The sequence below is a fragment of the Phacochoerus africanus genome, chromosome 3 (assembly GCF_016906955.1).
Source record: "Phacochoerus africanus isolate WHEZ1 chromosome 3, ROS_Pafr_v1, whole genome shotgun sequence".
Lineage (NCBI taxonomy): Eukaryota > Metazoa > Chordata > Mammalia > Artiodactyla > Suidae > Phacochoerus > Phacochoerus africanus.
This window is the reverse complement of record NC_062546.1, coordinates 181,139,595-181,160,542: the sequence shown is the minus strand read 5'-3', so window position 1 is coordinate 181,160,542 and position 20,948 is coordinate 181,139,595. Positions and strand designations below refer to the sequence as shown.

Sequence of the window (20,948 nt, the reverse complement as noted above, 5' to 3'; positions counted from 1 at the left end):
AGAAATCTGAGTGAATTTCATTTGACCAGTAGCATGAATTGCCATAACAAAGAAGTTAGAGATGGAAAATTAATATAGAATACTCTCAAGCCAGTTTTATCTGCTCTTTTGTTCATAATGACATATTAAAATTTAATTTTAATATGAAGGTATGATGGAAGTGATGTTTTCATTTACATTGACAACTTTTATTAGAGAGTGCTATGATTTGTGAGGTAATGCTTGTATTATTTTTCTTTACATTTTTCCTATTAATCCTTAAGGCTTTACCCAGTGGGTTTTTTTTTTTTTTTAACATGAATGTAAAACTATTCTAGACATTAACTCAAATTTGGGAAAAATTTACAGAAAAGTGAAATTAATACAAATATTAAAACAAAACATTTTAAGTATATATTTTACATTCCTCCCTGACTTAGAGCAGTTCACTTATTTCCAACTATGACACTTTATTTTTTGTTCAGAAATTAGGACATGAAAATTATATCTTGAGTGGCATTGTTTTATTATTAAAATTATTCTTTATAAGAGTTCCCATCATGGCTCAGTGGTTAACAAATCTGGCTAGGAACCATGAGGTTGCGGGTTCGATCCCTGGCCTTGCTCAGTGGGTTAAGGATCCGGCGTTGCCGTGAGCTGTGGTGTAGGTCACAGATGCGGCTCAGATCCTGCGTTGCTGTGGTCTGGCGTAGGCCGGTGGCTACAGCTCCGATTAGACCCCTAGCCTGGGAACCTCCATGTGGCGTGGGAGCAGCCCAAGAAATAGCAAAAAAAAAAAAAATTATTCTTTATAGAAAAATATTAAGTCATGAGAGTTATTTCCCTTAGCTAGACATGTATACTGGCTTATTAAAGTATTATTCAGGAGTTCCTGTTGTGGTGCAGCGGAAACAAATCTGACTAGGAACCATGAGGTTGTGGGTTCGATCCCTGACTTCGTTCAGTGGGCTAAGGATCCGGCATTGCCATGAGCTGTGGTGTAGGTCACAGACACAGCTCAGATCTGGTGTTGCTATGGCTGTGGCATAGGCTGACAGTTGTAGCTCAGACTAGCCCCTAGCCTAGGAACCTCTGTATGCCACAGGTGTGGCCCTAAAAAGCAAACAAACAAACGTATTATTCAGTTGAGCAAGGATTATATAAAATACCACTTTTCATGAGCATGAAATTGAGGCAAAACTATAACTTTTAATATCTGTTTCACACTTGACAAAATTTACAAAATTGTGTTTTTAATATTAGTGCACACATGTTACTTAATATGGTGGTTGCTTTTTTGCTCTTAGAAGGTTCAATGCCTGGCGACACCTTTGGAAGGCATTTGACATTCATCTGATTTCTGTTTCCTTGATTTGCTTTTTGTTCTTTTACCAGATTTATCCCTGTGGGTATAGTCTAAGAAGTCAAGGCATCTTGGTTTTTGTGTTAGACTGAGCTGAGCAGCTCCAGTAAGCTTCTTTAGGCAGATTAAGCAGGGCCCATCTAAGGGCTTCTGGGTGGTGGCTGATGGAGTGAGTGGAGGGAAAGAGTAAGCCCCTCCCTTTGGCTTTGGTGAGGCTAGACACAGTTTACATGGTTTTGTGTACTGTTTATGTCCATAAAGCAAAGGTATTTCTGCGAAACTGTAAATGTTGTAAATAAATACATCCTACTTTGAGTCTCAAAAAAAAAAAAAAAAAAGACGTGATCCCTGGAACTGCTATTATGCTGATTTTTCAGTCTGGTACACTGTCATGATTTTTGCAGGTATATGAACAAATATATTCAAACTGGCTAATCAAAGAGCATTTAATGGAGGGATGAGAGAGAGGGGGTTGTTATCCAGCTCTTGGTTCATCCAGAGGTGATATCAATTCAGACATACTTCCAACTGGAATTTGAAATACTAGCCATCATCAGTGTTGTTCGTAATAGATAGAACACAAAACAAAGTTGCCAACAGTCCATGGTTCTTTAATCAGAAATCTCAGGTTGATTATTATAGCTTTCTTCTTCTGCCGCCAATTCCATCTTCCCCTTACTCTCACCCTCTTTTGGGCACATGTGCTGGACAGGTTTCTTTGATTGGTGATGCAAACCTTTATTCCTACAAGTTTTGAATATTTGGTGGCGCTGCCTTCCTTGGATTTCTACAGAATTTCAATAACCAGGTAATTGGAGAAGTTTTCGTTAGAGATGCCTCAGTAAATCTCCTGAATTTCTAACATAATTGTCCTTGCCCCTATTGTATAGCAGCAACCCCAGATCTTCTTTGAAAAATTGTCCACCAATAGACTCCTTCCCTCTCTGTTAATTCAGTAGCTTGAAATGCCCCAAACTGCCAGGGAGTAGTCTCAGCTTCCAAAACAGCAGTTGTAGAACTCTGGTCCCTGGTGGAAACATTCTTCCTTCTGGGCACTGAGATCCTCAAAGCCGCCAATCCTAAGATTTTAGCACAGGAAGTGAAAGTCCTGTAAATGAGTTATTTGATGTGTTTGTATTGTAGCCATGACTGCCTTACCTCTTTGTTCTCAAACATATATATTCTGGCAATGGAAGACATAGATGGCTTAAGGCATATGTCATATCTTATAGAACACACCCAAACTGCTCCCAGCAAGCATCCATATATGAACCACTGTACTGGTAGGCCACTCACCACTCCATTTAGCCAAATGATTCTGGATGATGTGGCATGAGGTATGGCCAGTGAAAATCTATAGGTTTGAGCCCATTGCTACATTTCCTTTGCCATAAACAGAATTTCCTGGTTAAAGGCAGTATTATAAGGAATACCATGGTAATTGTTAAGGCATTCTATTAAATCCACACATAGAGGAACTTGCAAAAGTATTGAAGGGGAGGTAAGTCTATATTTTGATTAAATTTAATATATTATGAAAATTATTTTTACCTGTTTAAATTGTGGCTATTATAAACTTTTAAACTATATATGTGATTCATATTTCCACTGACAGCACTGTTCTTGGCTTTTTAGAATAGCTCTCTGGCCATGGGTCAGGGAACCAGAGTAAGGATTCTTCCCATTACTAAACGCATTTATTGTTGTGATACCATAAGATGGACTTTGGTGAAGTCTCCATATATATCTTTACCTCTATAAGCCCCTGTTTTGACTGTGCCAAAGTGTGTTTTGGGTTCCAGGGATTAAGGTCAATTCAGAGCTAATCTAATACAACTACCTAATAACCCATGGAAAGATTTGGTATTTTCCTTTTCCCAATTCATAGTCACCAATATAAAAGGGCGTAGATGATTCTGGAATGGCTTTCAGAAAATTCATAGCATGTGTTGTGGCCAGGTTCCAGGGGCCTTCCAAAAGGGACTCCAGCTCCAGCTCCACCTAAATTATGTGACTCTGAATATATGAATAGGCTTAGCTCTTGGCCAGGCAGTAGATAAGAGATCATGAATCCCACCATGGTGACTAAAATTGGGATTTTGCCCATAAGACCTAAACTTTTTCAGTGTGTAAGTCAGTAGGCAGCTTTGTAGTCTATTTATTTCATTTCCATAGACCTCTCTGGAACAAAGCATACTGATTGTCATCCCATCCCTGTAGCTTATTAGGGTAACTACACCTTTCAGAAATTATTTTCTACCACATAGCCTCTGCTCTTCAGATCACGGTAGATACATTTAAACTAGGGAGCCCAGATCTGTTTGCACCATCTCTCCAGCGTAGAGAAGATGTTATCATAAAGTTTCTCAAGCGTGCTGGTTCTTTCCTCACCAGTGTAATTCTTTGGTGAAGGGAATGTCCCATAGGCCCTTTCAGAGGTCCGGTTAGGGAAGGGCTGAACAGGGTAATTCATGATAGCTCTTTTCCAGTATTTTCACTTACTTGAGCTTTTGGAAATCTGTTTTGGTATGCCAGAAAAATTATGCTTTTTCAACTTTACTATGTAAGCCATTATTGAATCAAGGATTCAATTAACCAGTCACTCCCACTTGCTCAAGGCAATGTATTAAATCCCAAATCCCAGATGAATACACATACATTGATAAATTTGGCCTGATCAAGCATTTTAGTTTATCTTCTTGGTATAAAATTCTTAGGATCAAACAAAGCATTCCCTTACATGCTAGCTGCACTCCTACTGATACAAATTGGCAGGGTTTTGCAATTCTTTCATTGTGCAGGCTGTCATCTCCTGAATCTGGCCTTGATTTTGGCTATATTAGGATCTAACTTGTTAGGATCGTGGGGCCATGAGTGATAATAGAAATGAATCCTGAAAAGAACTGCCATTCTCTGATTGAGTTCCCACCTCAGCTGAAGCAATTGGACGTTCTGTTATGATCAGGGAATACTAATTTATAGGAGTGTTGGTTTCTGTAGGTAGAAAGGTGGGGAATGAGGATGGCTGGGATGGTTTGGGATTGTTTGGGGCTTCAATATTCTGAGCCTCAGTATTTGATCAGATTGTACCAACCTATGTTTCACTCTTTTTCCAGCATTATCTCATTATCGGGACCTCATGGTATTGGTTTTGCCCATTTTCATCAGTATAGCAATTCCATAACCCTTCAAATCAGATTTTGAAGCTGGTCTTCAGCCTTATTTGCTCCAAGTCTTAAGTAAATAAGGACTCTTTTAAGGCTGACAGGGAACTTTGCTATTTTAACCTCTGTTCTGATTTGAGCATTCAAGGCCTTCAATTTGTCCTTTTTCCCTTTCTGTAATCCTTAGGGCCATCAGAAGTAGCCATGTCACACTACTTTCTTTGCATTAGATACCACCATTGTCACTTTAGCAGGTAAAGGCCACAGCTCGTAAAGCCTTGCCTTGCACCTGCACTTCTTTTTCTCACTACCATCAGTGATAATTTGAGTAACTGTGTTGCCAGCATATGCCTAGAATTGCTGGGATTTCACTAACTCCCTGATAAGGAGGCTATCCTGTTCTCTTCACACATGGGAAACTCAATGCCAGAATGCCATTTTGACTTCTGGGGCCTTGGGTCACTCCTGCGACCAATAACTGTCAGGCCCTCTCTCTAATTTTGAATGAGACACTCAAATGGGGAAAATGTGGAGACAGATGTTCATGAAAACAGTACTATTTACAAGAAAATGGGTAGGCATAAAGGAAACCAACAAGGGATGGTTGAAACACTCTGAGGCTGCAATAACAGGAAGCCGTGAGCAGCCCCATGTCTGAAGGGGCAGGGGGATGGAGGGGTCATTGAGATTAGGGGAGGAGAGAGACTTGAAACTGACCTTCAGTGTAGGAATGTACCCCTGTCTGTGACTGAAGAATAAATACCTAGACCTCTCCACCCTCCCCTCTTTGCTTCCTATGTTTTATATTTGAAAATTTTCCATTCAGTGGGTTGGTAGCAGTGAGCCCAGCACTGATGTGCACTTACATGTTTCTTATGTGTCTATATATATATATAAACACTTAGAACAATATCTGGAATACAGTATACATTCAGTAAATATTAGCACCTTCCTTCCTCCCTCTCTCCCTCTGTCCCACACGAGCTAAAAGTTTCTCTCTAGAATTCAGTTTGCATACCCTAGAGGACACCAGGTAGTGTCTTGGTTTTGACTGCATAGTCCCAATAGTTAGATTATTTACAGATAATGTCTGGCATCTCTTGAAGTGAACTAAGCACTTCTTATGGCTTATTCCTCTAATTGAATCTTTTTATCTGACATGAGCAAAACCAGGTAGTTATCAGTTGAAAATAGTAAGTCTAGTAATTGGAAAAATTCTTTTAGTAAGAAAAGGTTCTTAGAGTTTTCTTGTGGCTCAGTGGGTTAAGGATCCGCCATTGTCATTGCTGTGGCTCAGGTCACTGCTGTGGTGCGGGTTTGATCCCTGGCCCAGGAATTTCCAGATGCCACAGGCCAAAAAGAAAAACAAAACAAACAAAAAAAAACTTACATTTAAAAAAATATAAATATAAAATATTTGTTTAATCATTTATTTTTGATATAAGGCTAGGCCCTTTCCTTTCCTTTCAGTGAAGAATTTGGTTTTGGAATTGTGTGTAATTTTTCTGCCCTAAACCACACTCATAACATATCATCTCTAATTCCATTTTCAGTTTCTTTAAGAACCTAAAGACCTTGTGATAATGCAATTAGCCTTCAATTAAATATTTAAGATTTTTATCACTAATTTTTACGATTACCTTTGCCCATCTCCAATTCATTAACGTTTTTGCAATTCAACCTTATTGCCTCTTTGCAGAGTGGTAAAAACAGTTTTTATAAAAACAACTTTATAGATAGATAGAGATGTATGAATGACTGGGTCACTTTGCTGTACAGCAGAAATTGACAGAAAGTTGTAAATTAACTGTAATTTTTTTACAAGGTTAAAAAATAATAACAAAACAACTTTCCTTCTGTATATATTTTATTGGAATACAGATATTTGAACAATTTACTTAATTATAATGACAGGTACAGTTGACAGAAATAGGTTTGGCTGGAATCACAACTGACTCAATGTGACTATCCAGTTCCACTGCTAGAAGTGTTTATTTTTATTTATTTATTTATTTTTGTCCCGTGGCATATGGAGGTTCCCAGGGTAGGGGTCTAATCGATACTGTAGCCACAGGCCTACACCACAGCCACAGCAACGCGGGATCTGAGCCACATCTGCAACCCGCACCACAGCTCACGGCAACTCCGGATCCTTAACCGACTGAGCAAGGCCAGGGATCGAACCCTTAACTTCATGGTTCCTAGTCAGACTCGTTAACCACTGAGCCACGACAGGAACTCCACTGCTAGTAGTGTTTACATGGGCATACCTAACAGAGGCCTATGAACACAGGACTTCAGTATGTCTTTCAAAGGGAACAGAGAGACAGTCAGAAAGCTTCTTGCTATTACTGTTCCTAGATTACAGGTGAGGAGACTAAGGCACAGAGAGGTCACACAGATAGAGCCTGGATTCACACCAAGACAGTCGAACTCCAAAAATCTATCCTCCATGCTATGGAATAGATGATACTGCCGCATATGTTTATTCTGTTCTCTATCCTGCTGAACTCTATTAAATTAACTCAAAATGATAAAGCAAAAAAGTACTATTTGGAAGTCAAGAGATCAGGACACAGTGGTTTTAGAATGGGCTCATTGCAGATTAGCTATGTGACTTTGTCATATCACTTAATTTAATCTCCCTATGCTGCTGATATTATGTGATGCAATTGCAATGTTACCTTTTCTCCCTGGGATTTTGTTGCTAATCAATCACTAAGGCCAAACCTTAAAATAGTAAAAGACTGGTCCCCACACTCCACTTTTTTAAGTTTGCTATTGTTTGTATTAACTTCCAAGATAGATTTGCATAAAATGGAATAGGTTTTAAGATTTTCTGTGTTCACAGCATCAATATCACTTCTCTGCTAACATAAACTTTAGAGATAACTTTGATACAGTTTCTGATTTTGCACTTCTAGTTCAGATATAGTTTGTTCACTTAAAATGCATTCCATTTTAAAGATTTTTGAAAAAGCTCCCTCCTCTTTATACTTTTTTTATATGTTTTTCTGAACACCAGCAGAAGTATAAAACAATGTTGAATGTTCCCCTCCTTCATCTCTGCCAATTAGTACCTGATGGCTTTTTTTTTTTTTTTAATTGCTTTTTAGGGCCATATCCACAGCATATATGGAGGTTCCCAGGCTAGAGGTTGAATCGGAGCTACAGCTATCAGCCTCCGCCACAGCCATGCAGGATCCAAGCCATGTCTGTGACCTACACCACAGCTCACGGCAACGCTGGGATCCTTAACCCACTGAGCGAGGCCAGGGATTGAACCCACAACCTCGTGGTTCCTAGTTGGATTCGTTTCTGCTGCGCCACAACAGGAACTTCCTGAATGGCATTTTTCATACTGGAATTGAAGATGGGTTTAGATGTACAAAGCCCTGACTACTTGATTTGATTGAATGTTTTAAATTTTGATTATAGTCATTGATAATATTTTTTAATTTTGAAAGGATGCCCGATTTTACAAATAACCAATAAGGCCTAAATATTTTGATAGTATTTACCAGCATTTGCCATGGGAAGGTTTATTGTTTTTTTTGTTTTGTTTTGTTTACTTTTTTCAGGGCTGCGCCTGTGGCATTTGGAAGTTCCCAGGCTAGGGGTTGAAATGGAGCTGCAGCTGCTGGCCTAAGCTACAGCCACAGCAGTGCCAGATCCATGCCACCTCTGTGACCTACACCACACTTCACTGCAACACCAGATCCTTTAACCCATTGAACCAGGCTAGGGATTGAACCCACATCCTCATGGATACTAGTTGGGTTTGTTACCACTCAGCCACAACGGGAACTCCTGGAAAGGTCTGTTTTCTAACAATTACTTTTCAACAGTATAATTGTATTGTTTCTCGAAATATATTAATGTTATAATCTTTTCTCAGTAGCAGATAATTCTTGTCAACAACTCTTAGATTTTATTCCTGACTTAAGATAATACCAGGAGAAATCAGAACTTTTCTTACTTTCGTTATGGCAGTACTTTATACTCTTTCTGAAGTATTGTCCATTCAGGGGAAAAAAAAAAAAAAAAGTGAAATGAAATAAGACAATCTAAGTTTTATTTGTGCAATAATCACCAGTGTTTGATATTTTTGTTTTTTAAAAATATTTTCATTTATTATGGGTTAGAGATATTCTATTGGTCTTGATGCTGGATATCTCATTAGGATTGCTTATTTCATTGCAGTATGGTGGATCTAGCAATTGTAATCCTCTTTCTACTTTTGCCTCTTTGCAACATTCAAAAAAAATGAATGGCTGAGGAAGGAAAAAATAACAGATCTTTTTATGTGTGAAATATAAATGGCCAGAAAGAAATGATAAAGAGCTCTATTGTATCATCAGCCATATATCAGCTGGAGATTACAATCAAAATTTTAGTCCAGTGAGAAAGTAAATTACATTTTTATAAACATGTCCTGTATAAGTTGTAAAAAAATTTTAAAAACCTTTAAAAAGATTTTGAAATCTATCCATTAGTCTTAGATTTACCATACAAATCATGTAATTTCCTTTACTACAAATTTGTAACAAAGCATAGTATTTATGTGAGTTTTTAATGATGAATCAGTACTGCTACAGAAATGATTTTATTAGTTTTGTCTTAGATTTTAGTTTAAAAAGTGATTAAAGTCTTCTCATTCTTAGAAATTTGATTAGTGTGCTTCATACATTTTGTATTGCTCCTTTTAATTGTCTTTATTATACCAAATACACTAGGGAAATAGTGTTTCAATTAAGCCCTGGACCCCTATTAATCAAAACAATACTTAGCATACTTGTTATTTTTTAAAACTAGAACTAGAATTACATATTTTTTCCTAATTAGCACTTCAAGTATATTTCTCACATATTCTAATCCAGTGCTCAAATTAGATGTTTAAAACAGAATACAAGTAATGTACTTTTAATATATGGGAATATATATGCATTATAAATTCCTTTGTATAAATTGTAAAGAGGAGAAAGTAAGAATGCCTCTTGTATAGTCTCAAGTGTCTTTATTGCCATGTCTAAAGTTCAGTTTTGGAATTAAACTGGATTCACATTCTTGCAAAAAAAATCATTTGTTTAAAAATGGAATCTTTTGATTTGAAACTGAAAAATCCTAATGTCCCAAGGAAACTTCCTGTCTCTTGTATTCCAAAGAAGCCAATTAATTCTTAACACTAGCATATTTTTAAGATGCTTGTTTTAATATGAAAATATTGTTCAGAGATATATAAATAAAATTCCTGAGTAAGCAGACAAGTGTAGGAATTGATTTTTTTTTTTTAACCTTAAGAAAATAAGAATTACTTTGTGTTTTCAATAAGGCCTGCTATAAAATTCAAAGGAACACCTTATTAGCTTTCAATTAAATCAGTATTTATTATATGATACACTTATTTGGATATATCACCTAAAAATAAACACTTTGTAAAGCTAGTTTATATGATAGATCTGTTTCATATAACCCTGGAGTAATAGCTATTTGAGGAACCATTCAGTGCCATAAAGTCTTGACTTAGGGTCAGTAAGCCTACAGTATTATTATGAGCAAATGTCTCATTTATTTCCAAACACCACAATAATGTTGATTTTTACAACAGTATTTTGTAACCTATTTGACATTTGACAAATTCCAGCTTAAGAAATTTGTCCTTTATGTCTGATTGTAAGTTTAAAGCTATTTTGTCCTATAAAAAGCAACTAAACCAGATGTCATAAAATATCCATCTGTTAAAACAAAAACTTGTACATTTTTAGTTCCTTTATATTAGGACTGTCTTTTTATTTTTTAAGAACCCGCAAGTCCATGGATTATATCTTATCCATAAAAGTAGCTCAGAAATATGGAATACTTGAATCAGTTCCCATTATTGATTATTTAAAAGTATCAGTTAAATAGTATACTGCTGCAAACTCACTTAAAATTTTGCCTTTATTTTTAACTCTACATTTTGTTCAGTTATGCTTTTAACTATCATGATAATATACCTATAAAATAAAATATTATGACTCACCTTGTTTTTGAATATATTTGGATATTCACATTTAATGGACTATCAAAACAACCAACAGTCATTTTTAAAAGGTAGAAACTACAGGCTCTCAGAGAACCTGGTAAGAAAATATTGTTTTCCCCTTATCGTCAAATTTCTTGAAATAAAGTTCAAAAGTAGTATCTGGCTTGATTTTAGATAGAGCTAATCTTTGACCTTATTGTTAGAAATACATAAGGTAATGTCAAATGCTGTAGCTTTAAGTCTTCTCAAGTGGGACAGTCTGTTAATCTGCCATGAGAAGGATATGCCCTCAGATACAGTGTCATTTCTTACTAAAAAAGGACCGCCACTGTCACATCATTTCCTTAAATTGCTGACTGATCAGGAATTCCATAAACTAAAAGGACTGCAGAGCACTCATGGCATTCGTAATCACTCATTTTCTTCTCTAATACACCCTGTTTCCATCTCATTTCATTTATCTCCCCCTCTTGTCTTTCTGCTTTCTACTCTTTGTTTTTCTCATAGGGTTTTTTCTTTCCCCCATTAATCCTTCAATGTTTGTTTCAATATTACTTCACTTTATTTTTTGAGGTGAAAGATAAGTACCTTAAGTTTCTATTACACACGAAATGTTTTGTATAACATGGATTTGTTACAGGTTATAGACCTTTGGATATTAATAGTACTGATTATTTTGTGAAATAAAAGCAAAAATGTCTGAAAATCAGGTACATGGCCAAAAAGATCATCATCAGTTTTTTCCATATTGACATTGTTTTAAAAAACAGATCAGAGTTCCCTTTGTGGCTAGTATCCATGAGGATATAGGTTCGATGCCTGGCCTCTCTCAGTGGATTAAGGATCCCATGTTTCCATGAGCTGTGGTGTACGTCACAGACATGGCTTAGATCCCAAATTGCTGTGGCTGTGGCATAGGCCAGCAGCTGCAGGTCCAATTCAACCCCAGGCCAGGTAACTTCCATATGCCAGAGGTGCAGGCCTAAAAATAATTTAAAAATTCAAAACAAAACAAAATAGATCACCATGAGTTTTATACCAGATTTGCTAAAGAGATCCATTTAAAAAATACTAAGCCATGGGCCAGGATACTGATAGACATGTTCGATTAAATTATGCTGGTTTAGAAATTGAATCTGGTGCAGCTCATTCATAGTAGTGACGGTGCATTGACTGTAGTGTAATTTGTCTGGCAGACTTCCCTTGAGAAGGAACTGTTTTCACCTGATTGTAGACCTGGCACCTGGCCCACTTTCTGGGTGATCTCCCAAGTGTGAACTTTCCCCACCCTCCACCCCTCCTTTCCTTCCTGGAGGTGGTTGATAGAGGAGGATTACACTGATAATTACACAAACAGTGTCAGTTGCACACATGATTTGCATAACTGTGCTCTGCTGATTTCACCCATCAAGTCCTGACACCTAAGGCCCATGGTGCCTCTCTGTATGCTTCACAGTAAACACTGAAGAGAGGCGATGGGATTAAGATCTTCGTTCCTGACTCTTAAACACATACACTTAAGGCCCTGCCCATTGAAAACTGACCAGGAGGGAAAAGCCACTTCCAGTCAGGTCAGCTGCTGTGACAATCCATGTGATTTCTACCTTGTAGATCACCTTCCCCCACCCCCAATAATCATCAAATACACTACATTATATGTTCCTTATAAAAGAAGTTAAAATTTTAATTGCGTAGACGATCTCATCTTTTCAAGGAGCAGCAGTCATGCTTCTTTACATTTCAAACACTCATTTCTAGAAGGAATCGTGGAAAAAGAAGCATTTCTTCTCTAACATTCTTATCTCATGTAGTTCTTCATTTTGGCTCAAAGACCAAATCAGATTAGTTTCCTGCTGGAACTTTTCCTCCTTACCTCTTTCTATTATCAGGAGTTCTAAAGAAATTAACAGGAACCATGGACCTCTTCCTTATTTTTCTCAATTTTCTCTGGACGCCATCTCCATTCCCAAGTTTACTAGCATAGTTTTGCATCCTACTTGGATGTTACTGTGGACAGTCTGAATGTCTGGCCCTTTCACATTTTCCTTTCCACGGTGCTATCTGCAGCCCTGGCATGTTTGGAACTCCATGGCAGAAGTGGAATGGCAGCATGCCAGCTGCATTACTCACTCGGTGTCCAGAAAGACACATCCAACTGTTTTCTGTTTTGTTTTGTTGAGGGTTTTTTTTTTTTTTTTTGTAAGCTAACCTCCACCCTCTGCTTTTATTTTTCCTACTTGATCCGTGCATGTGAGTCAAAGAAACCTGTTCATCCACAGCCTGTACTATCTTGCCAAATCTTGTAGGAAAACTCCCAAATGGTAGAAAACCATGCAAATGAGGTAAATAAAATCTAATATCATTCATTATAAGCATAAAAAATATATGTAGAATTTTTATTTACGGTATCATACAATCAGCATGGTATCTCTTTAAATTGTACAAAAATATGATAATAAGCATATAGCTAAGAATGAAAGATCCTAAATTCTGCTTCTCAAGAGAAAAGATCTTACTATATTTTGTATCTGCATCCCTTTATACTGTATCGATTGAATAAATGAAAGACTATGGATGCTTTCATTTGAGCATTCTTACATTAACTAGAAAGTTGTCTTTTTTTAGATTACTGGAGGTCAGTTGTGGTTATATGTGTTTCCTGGCAGATGATAAATGCCAGTCCATTGTAAAAATTGAAGTTAATGGCTAACATTTAACGAGCTCTTATTTTGTAACAGGCACTATTTTAAGGGCCTCATTTTACAGATATGTAGAATCAGATTTAAACAGAGAGAGATGCTAACATCCACACAGATCTATCTGTAGTTTTGAATATCATGTGTATGATCCCTTAGGTAAACCTTTATCTTTTTAAGGTTATTATACTTTTACCTTATTTATTAATTTATATTTTACCAACAATGTATTATTTGGATTAGATTTTAAACACACAAAAAGTGCTCAACATAATAAAACTGAAGAGATATATAATGCTGAAATAAACAAAAATGTTCCCTAATGCTATGGGACATATAAAAATTTAAAATAAATAAATCTAAGACTAGTGTAACTTATCTATATGAGACTGCTTTTCAGATATCATGCTATGACATAGGAAAAAATCATACCATTATATGCACATTTTATACAGTTTCCAGTATATTTGGGAAAAGCTGAGATGTAAACTCTGCTTTGCCTGACTCCAGAACCCATGCTCTCAGCCACCATAATCCTATTTCCCAAGCATCATATAGCAGCCAGAATGTTATTTAAAAACCCAGTTTAAATCCTGTTATTCCCCTGCTTAAAGTCTTTTAATGGGGAGTTCCTGTCATGGCTCAGTGGTTAATAAACCCAGCTGGTATCCATGAGGATATGGGTTCAATCAGTGTCCTCATTCAGTGGGTCAGGGATCTGGCATTGCCATGAGCTGTGGTGTAGGCCGGCAGCTACAGCTCTGATTCGATCCTTAGCTTGGGAACCTCCATGTGCCATTGGTGCGACCCTAAAAAAAACAGAAACAACAAAAAAAAATTATTTTAATGGCTTTCCATTGCTCTTGTAATAACCAAATTGCTATCAAATTGTTTATCATGGCCACGTTCCGCCTCCCTCTCCTATCTGTGCACTTGCCACTCTACCCCTCACGCTGTATTCTTTGCCACCTGAGGGTTCCTTTATTTTTCTTTATCCTTGGGATTTTTCGCTGACGATCCTAGAAGTCTCTACTTTCAGCTCTTTCCCCCAGTTCTTGGCATGGTCGCATCACTGTCCTTCACATATTCGCTTCAGTGTCATCTCCTTGGAGAGAATGTACCTAAAGCATCCTCCTAACTCCTGTCTCTCTGTCTTGATCATCAAATCTTAGAAAGTTTGGGCCAGAATCTGTGGTTTTCTTTTTTTGTTAGTTTGTGCATATGTTACATGTCTGTCCTCACTTGAATGTAAGTTTGTGAGACTGTGGACTTCCTTTGTCGTATTTATTAAGGTATTCCCAGCTCCCTGGGTGGTGCTTGGTACATAATAGATAATCAGAAATTTTTTGTTGGTTGATTGAATAATGAGGGCCATATGGTATAATATACTTCCCAGAAAAAGGAAAGGGATGAAAACATTGACCTATTCTAATTTCTATAGTCAGCTAATGCATATTTTTTAAGTTTGTCCATTACTATGTATAACTAAATAAACATTTAGTTTTTTTCTTGTGAAATTAGATGTAGCTCAGGACTGCTCTTTTTACTCACTCCTGGATAATAAACATAGCACTCATGAGTGATTGCCTTTCTCAGTTAAAAATTCTTGGTACCATTTGAAGAAGCTTAAAAAGCTCTAATAATGATCCAATAATGAAACAACATTTATTCACTCAACACATATTTCTTATTTATGTGCCAGGCATTTTTCTAGGCACCTGAGATACAGTAGTGAAGAAAAAAGATCTTGCTCCTGTGGATCTTAACACTTTAATGAAGGGAGATAGACAATCGATATAAATGTAATAGATAAATAAATTGTATAGTGTGTTAGAAGGTGATGAATGCTACAGGAAGAAAAAAAGTTATCTTATTAAGCATTTTTTGTATATCAAGTACCTTAAGTTTTCTTTATGCATATTTTTATATTTGTCACAAAAATGCTATGAATTAGGTACTGTTATTTAACTTAACCTAAGGTCTACACAGAGCTGATGGGTGTTAGGGCTCTTATTTAAAAACTAAGTATGAGTCCCTATTGTGGATACATGGGTGTGTATGTGTACATAAAATTCTTTACCCTAGGTGAATACTCCATAAATTAGAGGAAGTTATATGCTTTCAATTTAATTGGACCTCTTTGATATCCAATTTTTTCTCACTTGGATTATTATAACTTCTGAAAGCCTTGCTTACTTCTCTGTGAGTTATTATAATATTGGAAAGTCAGATGAGAAAAGTAAAGAGAAAATATAAATCATATCAAAAAGGAAAATTTATGTGGTTTATTTGGTTACTTATTTATATATGTAGAAAGTTCTTGGCTTTTTACTTTTTATTCCCCATGATAAGTGTTTTGCACATTTGTAATAATGAAACAGTATCAAATATACCTGTTTGTCTTGTGTCTTAGGTTTTTACTTCACCTCTCCTTTCTGTATTATTAACTTTTTTCACCTTTATGATTTAGTGGCTCCTCTTCTTATTTCTTCAGTCAGACAGACAGTTAAGTAATTATTGTTACATTTGCTGTGAGAGAAGTGGGCCTCTTAGTTTAGTGGTTTATAAATATTATGTTTATTATTATGCTTGTATGTATCACACTTCAGGTAGTTGGTAAATATATGTGATATGGATAAAAAATTGACATATGTATTTTTAATGGTTGTAAAAATCCTGAGAGTTGAGTATCTATGTCTGTTTTTTAAGTAATTTATAAGCAAATGCAGAAATAAATAATTAGCTTCTATATAATAAAGAGCCTAGAAAGCATAACTGTTACACTGCCAAAATATTTTACAGTGTATATTTTGTTCAATTCCATTTAGCTTCCTTATTTAAGGTGTTCAGTTAAAGAAATCTTATAAAACTTGTTATTTAAACAGAATGATAGAGAAGTAGATGTCAACAAATACACCCTTATGAGAGTAATCTTACGTGAGACTTTTTACAACTATGCATTTTTTTCACAATGAGCTAAAAATAAAAAGTAGTTTCTTCTGCTTTCAATTGTCTGTGATAGTTTTCATTTAAAAGGTTCATCCACACTTATGTACTATTTCCCTTGATGCTTATGTCCTTATACTAAGTTTTTTATTTAATTTAGAATTTAATCTTACTACATTATAAAGCAAATGGAAATATGTGAATGGTTAGGTAATGCTGGCTCTGTGAACTCAAGGCTGATGTCTGTCTTGTTCACAGTTGTGTCCACTGCACTTAAATACATGTCAAATGAATGGTAAAAGAAGTATATGCTCTTGCTCAGCACTTGGCCAGTCCTATGGAAAAACAAACAGTAAAGTCTATTAATGCTGGCAGTGTGTGTCTGTTTGGTTATCACAGTTTCTCAATGTATGTCCATAGAAATATAGTTGCTTGAGAAATGAAGTAACAAAATACTTATATTTAAAATAATTTGGAGGAAACACTGGGTTGAACAGATTTTGTTTGCTTGTTTTGTTACTTCGAAAAGAACCTTGGTATATTCATGGACCTTGTGAATCTCTATGAAATCCACCTAAATGTACTAGTTCACACACATGTTTGAACATTTAACATTCTTCCTCCTCCCCAGCTGCCATTGGTAAATTCTGCCTAGAGAGATAAAAGTTATTTCATTGTAATAATTTTTGACAGACACCAAATTATACTGAAATGATTGAGTGTAACCGAGGTTCTCTTTGAAAAATAGCTCACTTTCAGGTAAGGATTTGTTGTCCTTCTAAAATAATTCACTTTCCACTTAAACATTCTATCAAAAAAATCTGCAGTCATTAAGACTTCTAAAGGTTTAGGAAAAAAGTAGATATGGATATTTCTCAAATATTCTCTATCAGGAAGAATTTTGAAACTTAGGACAGTAAGATAAAATCACAAAGAGGAAAGTTAGCAACTGTTTTAACCACTTGAAACATCAAAAAGCCATAAATTAAGTACTCATAAGAAATCAAAGGATTATTAGCCTTAATATATACAGAGATTAAACAAATCGATAAGAAAGACAATAGCAGTAATAGTAACTGATAAATAGGTAAAGGTACCAAATAGATAATTTGAAAGGATAGCATAAAATGCTAATAAATTTTTGTTATTTTTCAATTTCACTAATGCAAATGATAAAGAAGTATGAATTATATTGAATTGTTTAGCGCAAACTTCCCAAACTTTCTTCAAATTTAGAATTTATTCATTTGCCAGGTAAAATCAGATGTCAGAATCCCGTCTTGTGCATTTATTTATAAGAGTAGATGTATTTGATTTTACTAAGGGAAAATGAATGTGATGTGCGTAATGCTCTGTTACTGATTTTTTATGTGTCATGACAAATTGTAAATATATTTTCTGTATATAGATGTGTTTCTTTGCATGTTTCTTGTATGTGTAAACAAACGTACATCTATATAAAGAATAAAACATCTACCACATGTATTAGTGCTATTGTAATTTGTTTTATAGGTTTCACTAGGATAAATCTTGAAGTGACATATTTCAAGAGAATATAAGTGAACAAGACTTGATTGTGCTATATAACTTCATAACACCCTATGAATTTATGGTAAACATTTCTACTTCACAATTCTTTATGGCTATTTGATTTGCTCTTCCTTTTGGGGGATTCTTAGGAGTATAGGCACAAGTATTTCTTATTTCTAATTCCTCATAATGACAGATGGAGAAAATGCTAGGAAATTCTAGCAAATTTTTTTCTAATTGAATAGTTGCCAGGATTGTCAAGTTTCCTTACTGCATCTTCAATTTGTAATTCATTGTTCAGGTGAGTAATCTGTATCAACATCTCTAACATATTATACTGATAATTCTTCCCATTTTTAGGTAGTATAGAATTTTTGTGAGGGACAGTATGTCAAAGAAGAGTCTATATGTTAACTTTTGAGATAGCTGGGAATACTGATCCTGATACTGAATGTCTTAGGATCCTTAGTAGTATAATTTATCTTCAAAGAATTATACTTATGAGGAACTTTATTTCACTTACCTGAATTGTCTTGATAATAAAACTTACAAAGTTAGTGGTATTTAATTTCTTGGTATTTAACCCAATTAATAGTATAACTTTTATTTTCAATCATGATGAAGTATTAGGGGCCAGATTTACCCTCCTGTCTTGAACAACTAGAATATCAGACAAAATATATTAAATGGCTTTTAGACATTGAATAGATCCCTGACAGACGAGAACAAAGGTACTAAGGCCTATGATTACCCAACCTAACTTCCTAGAAGCAGTTTTTTTTGTTTGTTTTTTATAATTTTTTTTTATTTTCCCACTGTACAGCAAGGGGGTCAGGTTATCCTTACATGTATACATTACTATTACATTTTTCCCCCAGCCTTTCTTCTGTTGCAACCTGAGTATCTAGACAAAGTTCTCAATGCTATTCAGCAGGATCTCCTTGTAAATCTATTCTAAGTTGTGTCTGATAAGCCCAAGCTCCCGATCCCTCCCACTCCCTCCCCCAAAAGAGCCAGAAAGACAAAGACAAATACCTAGAAGCAGTTTTTAGGCCACAGTGCAGGGATGGCAAACCCAAAAAGAGCCAGGCAATGTTACTATGAAGAGACAGAGATCAGAGTCCAGGAAGATCTGTATGCTTAGATACTCAAGGCAGAGTATCAAGTAGGAGGAAACTTCACAGAAAAAAAACTTGAAATTTTTCATAGGGCCTCCTTTACTCTTTGGCTAAATAGTGATCTATTCATGTATGTGAGGAAACTACCTAAACCTGGGGAAAGAAACATCAAAAAGCAGAAGGCCAAATAATTTCTGGAGTTCATACAGAGCCAGGAATAGTGAATTCTCACCAGCTAATGTGGAAAGACTCTGTAATATGCAGGGCACTGAGTTAAGTCTTGAAAAGAGTATTGCCTTAGTACTGGGACTAAATTAACCTTGAGATTAAAACATTCTCTGCATCTGCCCTAAAGCATAAAAACAAATACAAAAAGGATTAAACTGATTCCAAGTAATGTAATGCATATCAGCACCAATAAACCTTACTTTAAAGAAGTGCAGCAAAATCTAGACCCCACCAATGTAAAATTCACAATATCCAGCACCCATTTAAAAAAAAAAAAATCAACAGATGAAAAAAGAAGATGGAAAATACCACCCACAATGAGTAAAAAAACCAGTCGATAGAAACAGACCTAGAAATGACCAGATAATGGAATTAGCAGACAAGGTTGATAAAACAGCTGTTATAAATATGCTCCATATGTTCACAAATATAAAAGAAAACATGAATGTGATGAGAATAGAAGTAGTACTTGGAGGAAAATGTGTATAATTAGGTGCTAATATTAGAAAATAAAAAAAAGTTTCAATCAGTTAAGCTTGCTTCTTAAATTAAGAAAGAGGAGTACATTAAATCTCAAGTGTGTAAAGGAAGGAACTGATAAAGAGAAAGCTGAAAAATATGAGAGAAAAATCAGTGAAGTAAAAGGTTGATTCTATGAAAAGATCAATAAAATGGATAAACTTGTAGCCAAGATCAAGCAGTACAAAGACAGAGCATACAGTTTCCCAAATTAGAAATGAAAATGAGAATCACTAAAACTCCTGTAGCTATTGCGAGTATAATACAGAAATATTTTAAGTTTATGTCAATAAATTAGAGCTGATAAAATAAACAAATGTCTTGAAAGATAGAAATTATTGAAGCTCATTCAAGAAGAAGTAGAAATTCTGAATAGCTTAACATTCCTTCCAGGAATTGAAATTATAGTTAAAAACATTCCCACAAAGAAAATACCTGATGACTTCACTTGTAAATACTGTCAAATATTTAAGGAAGAAATAATTTAGGGAGAAAATTTCTTCCAGAGACTGGAAAGGGGAGTAATACTTCAAAACAAATTATATGAGTTCAGCATTATCCTGATACCAAAACCAAAGACATTATAATCTGAGATAACTATATAGCATATCCCTTATGAACATAAATGTACAAATCCTTAACCAAATTTTAGCAAGTGGAATCCAGAAATATATATATATATATATATATATATATATATAATATATATATATATATATATAAAATGATGAAATAGGGTTTGTCACAGGAATTCAAAGTTGATTTAACACTAGGAAAATCAAACAATGTAATTCTCCTTATTAAAAAACCTCAATAATCATCTTCATAGATGCAAAAAAGCATTTGACCTAATTTAGTATTTATATACATGATAAAAATTATCAGCAATAGAATAGAAAGGAACTTTCTCAACAGAATAAAAACTATAGCATATTCGATGAAATAAAAAGCGATAAAAAGTCGTAAACTACCAATATAACACAACAGCATTGATGAATCTCAAAGTCATTATGCTGAGTTAAACTAAAGGCAAGACTATGTATTGTATGATTCAGTTTATATGGAATCCTAAAAAAGGCAAAATTGTGACAGAAGCAGATCAGTGGTTGCCAAGGGCTAAGTGTGGGGAAGGGAATTGGTACAAAGGAGCAAGAGGGGATTTTTTTAAGGTGATGGATATAGGAATGTTTTAATTGTGGTGGTGGTTATACAACCATATGCACTTCCAAACTCCTTGACTTGTGTACTTAAAGTGAGTGGATTTTATTTTCATGTAAGCTATCCCTTGATAAAGTTGATTTAAAAAAAAACTCTGTTAACCTCAAATTCCCAATCCATCCCACTCCCTCCCCCTCCCCGTTGAGAAAAAAGAATCTACAC

At 35.3% G+C, this 20,948-nt stretch overlaps 1 protein-coding gene across 17 annotated transcripts in view; it reads left to right on the top strand.

Moving 5' to 3' along the window:
- Positions 1-20,948, top strand: part of IKZF2 (IKAROS family zinc finger 2) — a 158,178-nt gene that overhangs the window by 111,448 nt on the left and 25,782 nt on the right. The gene's annotated exons all lie outside the window — the stretch shown is intronic.